General features: G+C 40.9%; 2 long non-coding RNA genes across 3 annotated transcripts in view; one reads left to right on the top strand and one right to left on the bottom strand.

Moving 5' to 3' along the window:
* LOC106045214 (uncharacterized) overlaps nucleotides 1-17,735 on the bottom strand; it is a 59,928-nt gene that overhangs the window by 29,429 nt on the left and 12,764 nt on the right. The window lies entirely within an intron of this gene.
* On the top strand, nucleotides 3,737-4,678 carry LOC106045213 (uncharacterized). The gene is made up of 3 exons (XR_001212657.3): nucleotides 3,737-3,802; nucleotides 3,883-3,987; nucleotides 4,456-4,678. It is a non-coding gene; the product is annotated as an uncharacterized lncRNA (long non-coding RNA).

Here is a 17,735-nt window from a genome sequence, read left to right as displayed (position 1 = left end):
AGCCGACAGGGAACTGCTCTAGGTTATAGATACTGCTTGCCCCAGAACACAAATAGTCCAAGAAAGTAATGCACTTTATTTTCATACTCACCTAAAAACGAGGTGAGGTTTTCACAGAGATCTGCAGCAGCCTCGTTCTGCCACGCAGCCTATGCAAGCGTTACGCGCTTCTGACAACCCCACTACTCTTTTGCTGCAACTGCCTGTGTATTGTACACCAACCTTTTACAGCAACAGCAAAAAGATATCTAAGCTTCCCCATGGGCTCAGCTTTCCCATCTCTTCCATGACTGCCCACAGCACTGAGGAACGAAGGTCATGTTTGAGGCGTTAGCTGCTCCGGTACAGGACCCAGGAGATTACCCTCTGAAACCTACCCTTGGATGTATGTTTAGTAAGGACCTCCTGCTCTCTCAGCAGCTGTGCAATGATACCAGCACATCCAATGGTAAAAATTGGTGCCCTGGGGCAGAATTCAACCCCTGGATAAAGCCAGCCAGGAAGCCCTGCCCTGCCACGCACAGTGCAGGGGTCTCACGGCCACCCCAAGGGGAGCTTTAATGGGAGCTAACAGAGCTTCACTTCCCAAACAGAAAACCTGAAGCAGACACAGGAAGAAAGGCTACCCAGAATGCATTCATTAACATTCACTATGTTTTTCTATAGGTTTTCCACCTCAGGGAAAACCCTTCCCTCCAAAGCCTTTGCTAGCCAGCACCATGGTTTGCCACCTGCACACCAGAGACCAACTTATTTTATGATACACCCAGTGGAGAAGCTGATATGGCAGTGATGTCAAGAATGTTTTGAAAAAGCAACCAATCCTACATATCAATTGCAACTTCTGTTTTAGAAAGTTATTTATTGCCAGTGAGAACTGTCTTTGGCCTCTCTGATATATCTCCTTGCAGCACCAAATGTAGCAGCACACTATTTGTTTTTTATCATGCTATTCTGAGAGCAGATCAAATGCAAACCAGCATCAAATGTAGCACATTGACCCAAAGTCAATCCCTGTTTCATGTAATACCGACGACGTCTCTTACTCCCACGGCAATACAATCTAGTTGCCATTTGCATTTCCAGTGCAGATGAAAGGAGAGGGCTATTTACTCACTCTTCCGTTGCTATTCCTAGTCTCTGTGCTGCAGCATCACTCTGTTCAGCAGGTATATTGACTTCCCTAATTCTCTATTCTAGAGCACATCGTCATGGTTTGTTGCTATTAGCCTTAGTTACCCAACCTCTGAGAGCACCCCTCCCTTCTTTTCAGGGAGGTATGATTTGAAGATCTGTATCTTTTGGCCTCACAGCTATTATTTATGGCTGTCAGTCAGACAACTGAAATTGAAAACTAAATAACCAGTGCTCTCCCCCTTCACGGACCCATTACTGTTGCTTCTTCCTGGTTTTTATTCAACATGATCACAACTTTTATTTCCCCTAGTTGTGTACATTATATAAGCATCCTGTGCAGCCCTGGCACAGCTGTATCACAAACACTCTTCATCCCCTCCACAACCTTAATCCCAGACCCAGCAAATAAAACCCTGGGAACTGCTCTGATTTCCACCCTCCTGAGCCATACACAGGCAAAGCCATCCTCACACAGACCCTCACTGTGGGCAAGGTTTGTTGTAGCTTGCAACAACAGTTCAACATGGGACCAGTCTGGACCCTGGGGAAGTCGCTGTTTTGTCCTGCCCAGAGCTGCTAATGCATGTGCACTGGTTCCTCTCTCTGCCTTGCAGCACTTCCATTTCTTTGCATGTCTGTCAGATTCTTTCCATGTTGCTTTTCCTTCGCTGTGCAATGTAGCAAGATGCCAGCTTTCTATTTTGCGTGCTGTGTGCACTCTGGATCTAGCGTTGCGCTTGAGATGCTATCAAGTAGCCAAATGTGACACGTTTTCAAGGTTGGCCTCAAGGTAACTAACTAGGGGAGTGAGCCTTTCAATCACAATCAGATACCAATCAAATAAAAATAGATGAGGGCTGACAGTGGACTTGTATTATTATACTGTCTATTTCCAGCTGGTTTAGGTCAGGATGTTTTTATCAACCGGGTCTCCGACTCACCTCACTAGTATGCAAGGAAGGCAGGAGGAAAAGTGGTTGTTCAAAAATGGAATAATTTGTGATTGATAGCTGAAGGAAAACGAAGACAGTAGTTATCCTGATTTATTAGATGTAATTGTGCTTCTGGCATCATTGTAAGACAAAGCAAGTCCCAGAGATAAAATCAGTCTGGGGGAGGAGGGGAACCCACAGCTGTGAAGGCATAATTTCAAGAAGCAGCTTCCCTCCCTCCCCTACATAAACATGACGTCAAAGTTACTGTAAACCCGCAGCTACCCAAACAGCATTCGTTGTGTCCTAGTGCATGGCACAAAGTTCACTACTGACTTCAAAGGAACAGAAAGATACAGAGAAATTTTACCTTTAATTTGCCGTGTTGATATAGATCAGGGAGATTTGTAGGCTTTGATCTTCCCTTATTTAATTAAGCTCAGATGAAGTCCAGTTGAAACACGAAGTTTCAGCTTCGGCAGGGGACTCTCTGGCCCAGCAGAGTTTTCACCAGTCTTTCATCTCCTCCGATCAAAGCACCTTACCCTGACCCAGCTGATGTCAAATTATTCTAATTCAATCCCAGTGAAGAATTGTCTCTTATTTGCAACTGGGGCTTCCTGTGAATATCACAGAGGTATCTCACATGGAGGAGCTACGCTGTTGTTTACCATGTTTGCTCCAAAATACATATAAAAGAAAACAGACCTTGACTACTCTGCAAGTAAGGGCCCCAGCCAGAGTTCTTTAAATGCAGGGAGAATTACATGCATCTTGAATCAAGATCTAATATAGGCTTCAATTTTTCACTGATTTTGTTGCTAATTTTTGCACCTGTAAAGAATTTAAACAATGATTTTGAGCGTAGCCAGCCTGAGGATAAGTGGTCTGATTTAGCTTCTTATTAAACAATTGTGCTCAGCTTTCGCAAATTCATCATTTCACCTGAACATGTTAAAGATGATTCTAAAACTGCCTGTTCTCCAAAAATGTCATTTCTGCATGTTACATCTTCTTTCCTGATTTGTGTTTTTTTGTGTTTTTTTTAACCTCATTTTCGTCAGAGGGAAACTTTGGTGTCACAGTGACAATACTGCTGTAACCCACAAAGCATGGCACCTGATTAGAAAACAACGTTCACACTTTTGAAAAGGGATACCACCAATCCATAGGTCCTAAGCAAAACCTTGAGTCTACAAAGAGCTCTGCAGAAGCAGCCCTCTTATTCTGGCCACTGGTGCGAAGTCCCATCAATTCAGAAGGACTTTCTCATGTAACGTTCCTTCAGGGCACACAGGTGAAGGCTATGTCTCATCTGCAGCCCCCTCATCCTTCAGTGGAGGTGCACAGCACTACTGTAGACCACCCAAAACCACCAAATATCATGGCTGTAGCCACCCATGGCTGAAAGAATTCTTTTATGATCCAGACTGATTTACCTTCCCTCTAGAGAGTGTGATGGTGTGGTCTCAGCAGGCTTATAACAACCTACGAGGGCCATGGGGACATGAGGTGGGCAGGGCACACACAGCAAGTCTGGTTTTCCACCATCAAAACTGTTTTTGCATTGCAGTATTGACAAGTCAAACAATGTTCAGGTGCTTTGAGAGGTCAGGTGCTGCAGTTAATTATCAGGGAAATTAGGAGCACCCCATCACTGACCACATGCAAAGCAAAGGTTCCTACTGAAGGCCTAAAAATTATCTGTCTGAAGACTACTCATTACCATAAGGGTCTGTGTAAATGTTGCTATAACTAATGGGATTTAGACCTGTGCTTGCTAACGCTATCACAACCACTTCTTTTTTTGCAGGAGGAGGATCTTGGTGTTTCCAGAAAGCAGATGTGTCAATGGGAGTTAAATGTCACCAACTACCTTTGGCTGATTAAACTATGTTTTGCTACATCTGATACAATTGTAAGAGTGCACCACGCTGATAAGGCACACGTTTTGCACAAAATGTCACGCATGTTTATTATTAGATTAAGCTGCAGCAGGTTTAATTTTAGATCTTTTGATTCAAGTGGTGCAATGAAGATTAAATGTTAGGCATTATTAAAGATGCAGATGTGGTTATATGGAATTATAAACCTCATTAAGTGCAATGTCCTAGACAGGCTTGTGAGATAAGCTACAAAGGACTTCCTTACCTCATACTAAAGTTATTAAAATATTAAAAGGTAAATTCAATCATAAAAATATTACGATAGAATGAAACTGATACTTTAAAAACCTTATTACAAAAAGCTACATTCCTTTCATGTATAATTACTTCCCTCTCAACTTAGATTGCTGGATTTGATATTAAAATGCAAGTATTTTTCCTCTTTTGAACACACATAAAAAGCAAATACAATGGAGCCAAATTTCTTTCACTCCTTTCAGCACCTGAGTCTTGAAAGGTCCTGCTCCTCATTGTCAAGCATTGAATTCTCATCGACATTGAAGTTATCCACCAACAATTTTATCTGGTAGCACAGGCATCCCCACTTCCATGGATGAGTGGCTAAGACGCAGCTATCAAAGGAAATTTATGAAGAGATTTTGGAATGTCTGAGGTGGCTACATTCAGAGAAGAGACCAACAACATAGAATCTGGCAGAGATTCACAAAGAAATAAAGGAGGATTTTCAGATCTTCTCATCAACTTCTTTAACATCAGACAATTGCTATAGCCTTCATTTTGTAGAACAGTAAGGGTTACACGGTGAAATTTGAAAAGTCAAAAAAACAAGTTTAGAGTTAATAAAACAAATTATTTTATGAGGCACTTAATGAAGCTGGGGGGCTCATTGCTATGAGATGTGGAGGTTCCATGTCATCCCACTTCAAAAGATTTCCTATTGGCACGGATAATGAGAAAGAATATCACTATGTTGCTTCTGAGGATGAAAGATCTATAAGAAATAAAAGCGTTGCTGGCCCAGAGCATCAGCCAACCACTGACTGATTGCAGGGGTAGAGAAAACCCTCCCATGGGAATTCCTTAATTGCTCAGCCTTCCCTTGCAAGGGTTTGCTCTGGCTCTTACTATCAAGACCAATGTATTGCTTTGACCTAGTAGGACAATTGCAGCTCTTTCACCCTACATGGAGGTAGAAACCACTTCGCACACCAACAGTGCTTTTGCAGATTTTATCGAAACCATATGAACAGCTGTACCCAAGTTCTGGACACATTCCCACCACTTCCAGTAAGCATTCCTTCGTTGCAAGATGAGGTATGAGCTATTGAGCTATGCTAACATCATCATCTGACTGTTAGGTTTTGCAAATAAGCAACTTGCCCTTCCCGGTTTAAAGCATACCAAGCATTTGTCCTAGCCTGGACCACCTTTTTTAAAAAAGCCCATTAAATTCTTCAGTGCAAGTTCCATGGTTTTCTTCTATTTTCCTGTTAAACCTCTTTGACTGAATTAGATAAAGGCCATCCTAATACACTGCAAATGTAGAGACAATGATATTAATTCTCATCTGCTCGATGACTGCATTTCTAAAATCATGCAAGAATTTAAGAGCATTTTCTGTAGGTACATTATGTGACTTGAATGAACTAAGTGACCACAACAGATTTGATTCATGATAAGATATCTGAATTTGCTTGTTTGCGAGACTTACTAGATCAGATAACCTGACTTGTCTTTCAGCACAAAGAGCAGGTCTCTTCAGATAAAGCTGGAAAAAAACAAAAAAAGGAAAGAAAAAAAAAAAAAAGGACCAATTGATTTGATTGCATTATATTTTACATTAGATGATCCTTTTGGGATCCCTATAAAAGCTGGCATTGATTTAAAGCTATCTGTCAATGACTCAAGGCACTTGATGTCAAAAATGGCAAGATAAAAAAGCTTGTTATACAAATAAATCAAATAAAGAGAGGGCTACAACAATGATTTTTGTAAAGTAGGCAATCACATTCTAGTATGTTAGAGTCTGATTATTGCAGCTGTAATGAGGATCTGAAAATAAAAAAATTAATATATCTCACTTCTACTAGGAAGGGAATAGGGGAAGTGGGAAAGCAAGACTTGTAGCAGAATATCCAAGTCTTTTATAAGATTTTTGTGGTAGAGAGTTACAAATCCTCTTGCTTCTTTTTAGCTGTTTCTCTGTATGACAACCTGAGCATTTTTAGGAACTTTTATCTATAGTAATTTTCTCCTATACATAATCCAAGTTGTATTTTGCATGATTTTTTTTTTTTTTTTGTATCAAGTAGAATAAAACAACAGGATTTAAAGGGAAATATCATTTGGCTATGAGAGTTTCCGAGAAATAGCATTTTCATCTTTGTTTCCTTGCCTTTTGCAATTTTAATTTGGGAAAGCGCATACACTGTGAAATGTTTACTTAAATATTCCATTGTTAGTCCATGCTCCAGGAAGAAAAATAATAATAATAATGTTACTTTAAAGTTCAGTTCTTATGGTGTGGGTTGGTTTTTTTTTGGTAGATAATTTTTTAGCAGGAAAAAAAAAAAAAAATCAAGGCTCCTACTGAGAGCACTTTGGAAGAAGGCAGAAAGTAATAAAGCACCATCATGAATTCAGATGTTGCAGGCAGAGCTACTAAATAAAATACACAAACGGGGCAGCTGGGACTGTTGCCTTTTCTTCTGCTCTGTAAACATAGGTCTGCAGAACATAGATTGCTTCCGTAGCTGGAAGTAATAGCAGCTCCCATATCCTCTTTGAGCAAAACCAGTCATGACAACATGATCTCTTGCACAGCCTGTACTTTTTAGCACACGGACAATTGCAAGATGACTCACCATGCTTTTAATTGCAGCTTTGATCATTAAATCTTTTTTGAATTACTGAAGACTCTATTTCCGCTTTTCAGTTACAAAAATCATCAGAAAAGGATTTGAGGTTTCAGGTTAGAAGGTTCAGCTTTTCTTTTAAAATCCCAGCTTGACTCAGTGAGGAACCATAAAGTGCTGCAAACACTAGGACAAAGTGACAACACCAGACCAAATTCCTTAGCCTCTAACATCCTATGTTGGCACCTACCTCTGTATCTCATCTGCCATTTCCAGGGGAGAATTTTTGTTGCTTTGGTAACCTACTGAAACACCAACTGTCTTATTTGCATTGTAGTTGGCCTGCTTCTGGCATGAGTTACCCACAGCTCTTTTTGGATTAACCAGATGCTGGTAGTATTTTTCAGCGATGTTTCATCCAGTAGTCAAGGAAGGCACCACTAGATGGCTCAAGGGACTGGTAGGCTGTATCTACTGCAGCAGGTCTCCAGACAAGGCACTTGGTGGCGGCCCCCAGGAAGTCTTTGGCCATGGAGGAACTGTTCAGGAAACAGAAGAAAGGACCCAGCTTTGTCCTGTTTGGGACAGACGTCCATCAGCGTGGTCCCAGTGGTGCTATGCACTGACACTCCTCTTCACACTCACCTGGGGACAGTGGTGTGGAGGTGCAGGCATCTGGCACAGAGCAGACCCCAGCCTTGAAGTAGCAACCTTTAGGTAAAAGGAGCATCTCCATAGGTACCATTCCTTTGCAAACATGTTCCCATGAATGTGGTGGCGGCCTTTGCACCTGAACAAAACACCGTCAGCCACACCAGCGGACAAATCAGCAGGAACCTCTCTCTGCTGAGCACACACCACTCATACCCCACACCTCATGAAGTGCAAGGGCAGATTTTGTTTCATAAAGGGCCTGCCCTGTTCTAGCAAAGCCCCATTTCTGTGTGATGCATCATCAGTCAATGGAGGAAAAGGATGATCCCTCACTGGCACGAGTACATAGCTCAGAAATTCTCATTCTGGCTCTATTCCCTTGCACAGCCACACAAATCCCAAAGCAACTTGTCAGTGACTTTTAATTCAAGCTGAAGATTAACGCAGTTGGTAGTCATAATCACCAAATGTTTTCTCAGTGATGTAAATCCCTTCCCCGATGGAAACCCAGGACCTTGCCACAGCCCAGCTTGCGAGGACAGTTCCTCTGTGCCCACTACGTGCAGAGAATGAATTTAAGCATTAGCTTAATGGGCTTTTAAGTCTCCCTGGTCATCAGCCCCAGAGAGGTGCATCCAGTCGGCTGCTTCTAATAGTTAATTTGTTTCACAATTGGAGAGGGACTTTTTTCTCTTTAGCAAGCTCTTTAGTGGGACCACTTCTCCCCTAACTAACATCAGATCTTTCTGACTTCCGAAGAGTCACTTTAGATTTACATACAGGGGAGGCGAAACTCAGTTCCTTATTATACAACTGAGTTTGTCTGCCAAATGAAGTGCAAAGAAAGAGCAAGAAAATTATAAATAATGTTGATAAAAGCAGTGAAAGAATCACACTTCTTATCCAAGTGTTCTCCTGGAGTAATTCCACCTTTGTACAGTCTTAGCCCTACACCAGCACTTCATCTTCTCCCACTCCTCGGCAACCCTCAGGTGGGCACAGTCTTACTCAAGTCAAGAGGAACTACCCTTCTTATGGGGAAGGAGGAACTTCCCTTTCTTATGGGGAAGGGTAGGAGTTGTAGTATTTTTAATATCTAAACAAGCTTAACATACCTAGTAAATAGAGATTTATAAGCTACAGAAACCTGGTAAGCCTTAACTGAAATGCAGCAGTACAGTAACCAATTTATTTGGGATCTTTAGAAGTAAAAAATGGGTCAGTCCCATTATTAACAGAAACTTTCTAGCTGCCAAGAGAGCTTTCGGGCAGCCAAGGACTCATTGGTAGGAGTTTCCACAAATCTTGTTTTTGTCAGACTTCTCACAATAGGGCAACATAATCAGGTGAAATTAAAATGGCCCAGTGTTAGATAGTCAGCAAAAAAAGAGGGCCCAGCCTTCAATTAGTGTCACCACTAACAAGCCTTGTGAAAGATAATATAATGGATCTTGGCTGATTTCCTGCCAAGTTCCCCAGACCTCACTTTGCTTTTTTGACTTTACATGCAGTATCATATTTAGCGAGACTAATGAGCCTGCATTCCTCTAATGGGCCCACCCCAGCATGTGAGGTTTCCTTTTTCTTTTGTTGATGATCTCCCTTTCTCAAGAAATCAATGTTTTGAAAAAGACAAAGAATAAGGTCTTTGCAGCATTATCACTCCAAGGTCTCTGCTCTACCCTTACTTTCAGACTTTCAGAGCACACGAATCATTTTTTGCTTTGCAGTTTTAGAGCAAATGTTAAAAAAAAAAAAAAGAAAAGATATCTTTCTGCAGGGTTGGAAATGTTTTGCTCCTACTGCAAAGGCCCAGTACAGCACAAATTGTTACACTTAATTGGGGAAACTGATGGAAGCAAACAGAGAAACAGAGGAGAAATAAAAGGAAAATATCAGCAGAATTCATACAAGAAACCCTTCCTCTGTTTTCTAAAGCAAAGGGTATGAGCACAAGCCATCCTTCATCAGTGAGGCATTCTCAGCTTCATCCATGAAAGCTCTGCTGGAGAGACAATGGGTTGTAACAAACCTTCCCTGCGAGCAGAGATAAAGGCAGCTCCATAGCCCGAGACCTGGAGCAAAAGCAGAAGCAAGACAGACCTATTTTGGTGGACCTGCGTTCGCGTTAGAGAACATTTAAATAAACTGGACATACACAAGTCCAGGGAATGAAATCATGAGGGAGCTGGCTGACTTCACTGCAAAGCCACTCCTGATTATCTCTGGAAGGTCATGGTGATCAGGAGAGGTTCCTGAGGACTGGAAGAAAGTGTCACTCCTGTCTTCCAGCCTCAGCCATTCTGCAGCTCGTCACACCCAATGCAAATCACATGTAGCTCTCAAACAGGCCAAGCTCTCAAACAGGCCAAGCAACACCCCGGTTCAGCTGCATCTAGCAAAAGGCCATGCTGGTGAAGAAGCTGCAGTGTAACCAGAGCTGGGACAGAAGCAAGCAGGCACTACAGAGGGCAGTGCATCCGGACTGCTTGGAATTCAGCATAACATTCAGCCCGTGTCCATTCAGACACCAGGCAATGGGGCTCCAGGGGTATCCCTGGCACTGACCCCTCTCAAAGAGCCCAGGGGCATCTTTTAAGTGTCTGACAGCCCTTGGAAACATGAAGAATTTGGTACAGGATTTGCAACTTCAACCAAGTCTCCCACACATCCTGCATTTTTGCTTCCTAGACAAACTAGTAATCAACAGCAAGAAGAGAACAGCTCCACTTCACTTTTGGACATCATAAGAATCAACAAAGATAATGACTACTACAGTTTTCTTAAGGCATTAGTATTAATAAAATTCATTCTGAAGGCCGAGACATTAAGCACTAAGCAGATGATGAGCTCCAATTGCAGCAATTACTGATTGACTACGTAATGTACCCTGGCTTTTGCTAATGTTGTCCTTGTCCTCTTCTCCCCCCTCTTTGTCTCTTCTCCAACTGTTAACTACATCTTTTTAGGCAATGGGCTGCGGAATGAGACTTCATGCATGAGGTCTTTGGTTTGTTGATCACAGTTCCCCAAGTTCCACTCTTCTAGTGATTTTTTTTTTCACTTGTTTATTTTATGGGGGTATTTATAGGGTCTTGGCCCTCTATCCATCTTTCTCTTTTCACAAAGCCTGTAGGGACACAATTACCTAGAGCACTTTTTACACCTTTGTGAAGTGAAACCATCCAACGGGTTCTGATACCATCAGTAAGGTCATTTTCCTTCATGTCAAAAATAAATGCCTGAAATTAAAAATTTTCCACAATTTTCTTCATAACATTCTTTTTTAGAAGTTTGGATGAAATCCTTGGGCATTAATCTGCTTTTGGCACTCCAGAGAAAACTTCTTCCTTAAAGAAGTGCAGTACATATGAGGACGTAGCCTACAGAGCCGGGATTTGAAGCAGAGGTAAAAATCAAGTCTCTTGGTGAGACTTAGTCAAGTCAGCTGCTCTGCTGTTCATATTTACACAGCAGTGGTGCTCAACTGTAGAATTAAAATCATCTAACACACTTTCATAAAGGTCAGGCAGCAGATGCTGCCACTAGACCTGACAGACTCGCTGATAAGCTTCACTTCCAAGCAAAGCTTATGAGAAGAAAACAAACCATCAGCGTTTAGTATTTCCAACAACACGTGTGCATACGCAAGCATACATCTTAGCAGTAAGTTTATTTCTTCATTTTTAGTAGAAATATGCACTGCTGAGTCTCAACGTTTTGAAAACCATGCCACACGCACTAAGTAAAATTGATATTTTAAATGAGATATGTGACACTACTGTGAATAGCAACTCTTTAAGTACAGTCAAGTGTTTGTGTAGCTAACGGCAAATGAGATGTGTTCTGAAGAATGAATGGATTTTGCTCTAATATACAGAATATCTTTGCATAGTAATAATGGAAGAAAAATCAAATTATTCCAGAGTATAGTTAGGCATTGAGTGCAGTTATATGAGAATATAAATTGGAGAGAAAAGGGCCATATCTCTGCATTCTCAACAATCTTTTATAGGTAATGAATTGTTTAGAAAATTTAGCTAAGGAAAAGCCTTTGAATTGGAGTCTGACAGTCCTTCAGGGTATTCTTAGAGGTTATCTCTGCAAGGCAGGTGGATGAGGAAAGAGACAAGCTTAACCCTATAAAAATAATTATGATATATTATTAGAAACTAATGGCAATCTTTTGGAGTCTTTTCAGCAAAGGCACCACTGGCTGCAATTTCTCTCTGTCATATGCTTAAAAAAGGAACTCCTAATGAAGCCTACATTCTGGTAATTTCTCAAACTCTGTGAAGTTAGCAAGAAACTTTCTGAACTTGAAACTTCACATACTTCAGCATGTTTCCATGCTACTATTAACGGAAACACCCTACTCAGGCTGCATGCAGCAAGCTTCAGTCCTTAAATCAGCATTAGAAAGCTGTTGAGACCACCTGGTCTTGTAGATGGAGTGTGTACCTATGGTGAGATGGTTGGAAGGAACTTGATGTGGAGACACCATGGTCGTCCCTCTTTCTCCTGTTCTTGTACCCCAGGAAGAGAGAAACTTAACTCTGTATGAAATTTCCCATGTTGCATCACCATGTAGGATACAACTAAGACACTAAAGCTGCCACAGCCACGTATATACTGAGGCAAGAAAGGTCTGGATGTCAAAGTGGTGAAGGAGAGCTGAGGAACAAGCTCCAGTGACCGGATGAGAGGTTGAAGGCAAATGGGCATGGGTGACCAAACCTAGAAACACTGATCAAGTACTACATCTTAGACCTGAGCTTGAGAGAAACAGACATCCTTGATCCCTTCAACAGTGAGAGCCCACCATTGCCATTTTGAGAGCAGGATTAGCTCAGGTCAGTAGTTTTACCACTTGCATGTGGAGGTCAATGACTTTCTCTGCCATCATGAAATAACCATATCTTTACATGCAATGGAATGGTAAATACTCATTTTCTCAAAGTAAATTAGAATAATTTAACTGAATGCCACTTATCTGCATTCTGGACTTCCTCTTTCTTTCATTGCACGATCTTTAAATGATGACATGACCTCAACAGCACATATAAATCTTCAGTGCAAAGACTCTGAATTGAATCCAAGTTTAATTATAAAACAAAAATGTCCTCAAGGAGAGTGAATTAACGTTCTTTGTACAAAAGCAGAAGAGGCTGTAGTGCTCTCAGGAGAATGTTACATACGTCATAAACAATAGCAAAAACCAAGCTTGTGCAAACGGGAAATTTCTGGGAAATGAGTAACATGGTGAGCTAAGAGATTTTCTTTTTTGAAGGCATTTGCAGAAATGGAATATAGGAGAAAACAGAAAACATTAGAATGTTAACATTGAAGCTAGCTAATACTTTTAGTAAGAACGACAGGCCATCTCCATCTATGAAGGCAGTCTATACCCAGCTAGACACGGCCCTGGGCAACCTGCCAACTGAGCCTGCTAGAGCGGGGTGGGTGGATGAGATGATCTCAAGGTCCCTTACAACCTATTCTGTGATTCTGTTGCACTGAAAGCATCAAAATATTTTTTCTTTATATTTTCAAAGTAAGTATTTCAGCATTTCTGCTTCAAGCAGGGGAGAGTGCAACTAAAGATTTCCCTTCCAAACTCAATAACTAGTTTAGAAGTGCTAATATATTTCTGAAGTTTTAAACTGAGATATGGATTTACATTTCAGGTTGAGAAGATAAACTACTTTATTTTTATTTTTTTTTTAATTTGTGGGGAGGGAAAGACTCAGCAACTTACAAAATAAAGGTCTTTCAGTCTGAGCCAAAAGGAAAATTTTTGTTTGTTTGTTTTCCTAAAGGTTTTTTGTTTTGCTAAGATAAGAACATATGCTTTGACCTGATTTTTTTTTTTTTTTTTTGAGGTGGGGGAGTGAGAGGAAAGAATTTTAAGACTCACCCTTGGAAAAGAAAAAAAGAAAAAAGAAAATCTTTTTTTCCATTTCTGTTTCTCAATACAGTTATGTTAAGGTTAAAATTTTCTTGATTTCTAACATCAGTTGCATGATGGAAAGAAAAAAAAAAAAAAGTGGAACCAAACCAGAGGGACACAGTTCTGGATTTTGGAAGTAATTCCAACTAACTTGGAGCATGAGAAACCCCAATCTATTATTTCACATTTTGAAAGATGAAGTGAAATATTAAATTTCCATCCTATTTCTTCTGCTTAGATTTGTCCAAACAAATTAGAACATTTCAGGAACTTTTCCACTTTCTTTCATCTATCTGGTTATTCCAGAAGAGCTCACATGTACTATTTCCTCTTCTTATCCAACCACTTGAATAACATCTGCCTTCTTCCTCAGCTTCCTAAAATAACTACCTTTGGTTATTTGTTTAGCTACCTCAGGTTAGAAAAGATTTTTCATTCTCCAGTCCAAAATAGCAGTCAAGTAATGAACTTAGGGCTCATCCCAGCAAATATTTAATTTGGCAAGTGCTAAGTTTTAACTTGTGATATCTCATCTTTGCATTCAAATATCTAAAACAGGTGATACATGCATAATGCAAAAAGCTAGAAGTAAACACCACAGCATTTAGAAAATAGCTCCAGGTTTTTTCCATGGAGTTTATTTCTGCTTAAAATGTCAACACAGAATAATTGTATATTTTGTTTAGAGTGACAGCTGAATTTTTCATGTATTTGCTGTCTTTTGATGGCAGATAAGTGGGAAGGGAAATGCACTCTCTGAAGGCTTTTATCAACGAAAATCACAGTCAGAAAATTGCACCATGGAGCACAGCAATATTTCCATACTTTACTGCATTTACAGAGAGAAAACTGTCATTAGCGCTAACAGGGTGTCATACAAAAAGCGATGTTTCTTTTAATGGTTCCTTTATTTGGCCAGAATATTTCCCTGTACAGTTGCAGGGGGTGGGAGGCCATTAAAGCAGAATTTAAAGCATTAGGCTTTTCAGTGAAGTGCAGCTAATGTTTTAACGAGGGGATCCAACGAAATTCCTTCCAGCTCTGTAGACTGTGATAAAACCCAGGATGGGACAGACTCACCCTGGGGAATCTGTTCACCTGTATTGCATTTGAACAAAAGGGCCACTATCTTGAACTGAAGAGGGAGCAGAAACACTTCTATGAAGCCTCGCTCCGCTGTACAAACATCCCTTGTTCCCAGAATATCGGGATGGTTCTTCCTGGTGCCCTTCATGCATGGTTTGTAGAGCAAACATATCAGGAGAGCATCAGTAAAGGCAGCTGATGCAACCACCATTTCCTGGGAAGAAGTTCGAGAGGGCTGTTTGTTTGTTTCGGAGTCCTCCGGAGTCCAACTGAAAGGGAAACCCGAGGCATCTCAAGAGCACACCTGTAAGTGTCCAGACCGAGGGAACACAGGGGCTGCACTCCAGCAGGCGTGCTCACCGCTGGGCACCCACCTGGGCTGCTGCAGGACCCCTGGGGTCTGCTCCTGCCCTCCTACCAACTCAGGTTAACTAAAGCTGCCAAAGCCCTAACTGTTTTTGCTAAAAGTGAGGCCTGACTCATAATACAAGTCACTATTTCTGCTGTTAGGAATGAAATTCCCAACGAGCAGACTCCTGTGGATTCACACGAATCATCACAGCAGCTGTAAAACCGTTTCATCTCTCTATGACTCAGTCGCGCTGCGAATATTTCAATTACTTGCAAATTTTATAAACAGAGCTATTCTGGGATCCTTTGGAAGCACTGGTCTCCTTCTCCAAAGGCTGTAGTTAGTCCAGTTAGTCCTGGCTTCATCTGCCAGGAGCCCCTTCATCTTGGGAAGTATCTCACCCTGCTGCTCCCCCTTCATGCAGTGGCTGTGGCTGCTCATGCAGGAGGCGAAGGAAAACATCTCCTAAAACCCAGCACACGGGATCCAGCCACCAGTGCAGCACCATTTGTGCTCTGCATGAATTATTACAATAAAAAAGGCAGTGGCTGCCTGAAACAGATTTCTTCTCAGCATAGAGGTGAAAAATAGCCGAGCCTCCTCTGCCATCTGAGTCTGGCAAGTGACAAGAAAAGCTGCACCCATTCTCTTCCAACCAAGTGACTTGAAACAAACAAACGACAAAAAAACTCAAGTGCTGCTTCTGACCCTAAATATTATTAGTACTAACATGGGTGTGCCTTTAACCATTTGCCAGGGAAAAGTTAACTGAAAAAAAAATGAATAAGACCTCTAAAAATTCTCTGTCTACACCCTGACTATCCCAAATACCTTTAAGCTGCAGCTACGATACCTGGTATTGCAGGAGGCTCCTGAGGTAATATTGCAGTTAATGAAAGTCCCAGCCCAAACCATTCATTTTGCAAGCCCAGGGCAGGACCCCAGCCTCTCCGTGAGAGCAGGGAGGTTGCCTGGCTGATCCTGGGGACAGCAGCTAACCATTTGGTTTGTTTCTATTAGGAAGAATGCAATTCTGGGTGGACTCACAGACCTGAAGACTCTATTTATTCCCTTTTGCTGGAATCGCCTCATGGTTCAGGCATTTTCTCCATACAGGTGACTGTCAGAACTATCAGAGGATGATTTGTTTTTGTGTTTCATATTATGGCTTTCACCTTTAAAGCACTCCCCTCAACTATTTACCTAATCCCCACTCAGCATTCAGAAATATCACGCACAGCAAGTATGAAAAAACATTTTTCTTGTTCTGCTATATTCAACTCTCCAACTACTCCTCCAGTAAGGAGCTGGTTTTCTCTTTACTTGGGATACTTCAACATTCCTCTAAGAGCTGATAGAAATACTGCAGAAAATAACAAGTGGTTTTATTAACTTCATAATAATTGATTGGATAGGGCGGGGCTAACTCTCTCTAAAAATATACAAAAATAAAATTAATAATATAAAAAAAAAGGCAAAACAAAATGATAGCCTAATGCCCATAAAAGCTGAGTTTACTTTTAAACAAGCTTACTTTCAATTGGGAGGCAACAGGGAAAGAGATAATGGCTCTCAATAGGCAAAACTGTCAGACACTACACTGTACAATGTTGTAGCTAAAGTGCTGCAGCCTTATTTTTTAATTTAAATTCGTAAGAGACACAAAGTAGAGGAAAGTCAAAGACTCTCACAAAAACATGACCGTTGTCCTTTACATTTCTCTTCTTCCTCCTGTTAGGAACCCCACTGTCTCTAGTTCTTTCACAAATGAAGGAATTAAAGTGTTGAGTAGGGCTTCAAGGAGAAGAAGAAAAATGTTATATGAGCAGGTAGCGGCGTGGGCCCAAGGCCATCTCCTCAGAGCCCACCTGTCTGCCACCCAGATACGGGAAAAGTCTGCAGAATGACTTAGCTGCACTTAGCTCATGGTCACTCCCTTGCACGGAAAGTTCTCAGAAGAGATGTGGAAAAAAATAAATAAATAAAACCAGAGATACTGATTAGAAAAGATGTAAGGGCTATTTTCTCATTGGCCCAAGTAATACCTTACTAAGGTTGCACACTTCCGACATTTTCAAGCACATTTCCTCTTGGCGCCCAATTATCACAGAAACCAAGTAAGGCAATCAAATTCTGCCCAACCCAACCGCTGGGATTTTCCCAGCAGAGGAAATATCTGTATATAAAAAAAAAAATTCCCTAAGACTTTTCCTACATTTTACAGATAATTCAGTTGCTGTTACTTTACAAGAGTAGATCTAGTAGGTTTATTTGGTCAGTATATTTTATTCTGGTCTTTAGCACATAATTGCTCATCTTTCCCAAAAAGGTAGGCCTAGTACCTTCACTTTTCCTCAGAAGAGTTGTTTTTAAGGGATAACTACACAAAAATATGGTATAAAAATAGGAATAAATTATTCTGCAGCTTTTCAGAACAGAATAATTGAAAAAACCTTACAGATCACCCAGTTCATTTCCCTGATGATAAAAGACCAAGAGGTTTTCATGTAATATAAACCTACGATATGAAATTAAATATTACTTGAACATTCTCCTGTCTTGTAAAGAGGATTAAAAATAAACAAAAAACTTTCCATTGTATCATTGACCTGATCACAGAACTTAGACTACTGTTGCCAGAAGTGCTACCTCTCCAAATTCATGTTTTTAACATAGTTATGTGGAAAAATGAACAGTTTGACTGCAGGGTGTGATATCAGTGTTATGCCAAAGCCCAGCTCTGTGTACATATACGTGAAGGTAGGGCAATGAATTAGAGGTACTTACCAGCAGGGCTTGCTGGCTGTAGGAAGATGAAGTGTAGGATATTCTAAAATGTGTTCCACAAAACACACTATCCCA

The sequence above is a fragment of the Anser cygnoides genome, chromosome 7, assembly GCF_040182565.1.
Source record: "Anser cygnoides isolate HZ-2024a breed goose chromosome 7, Taihu_goose_T2T_genome, whole genome shotgun sequence".
Taxonomy (NCBI): domain Eukaryota; kingdom Metazoa; phylum Chordata; class Aves; order Anseriformes; family Anatidae; genus Anser; species Anser cygnoides.
This window is presented reverse-complemented; position numbering and strand designations above follow the sequence as displayed.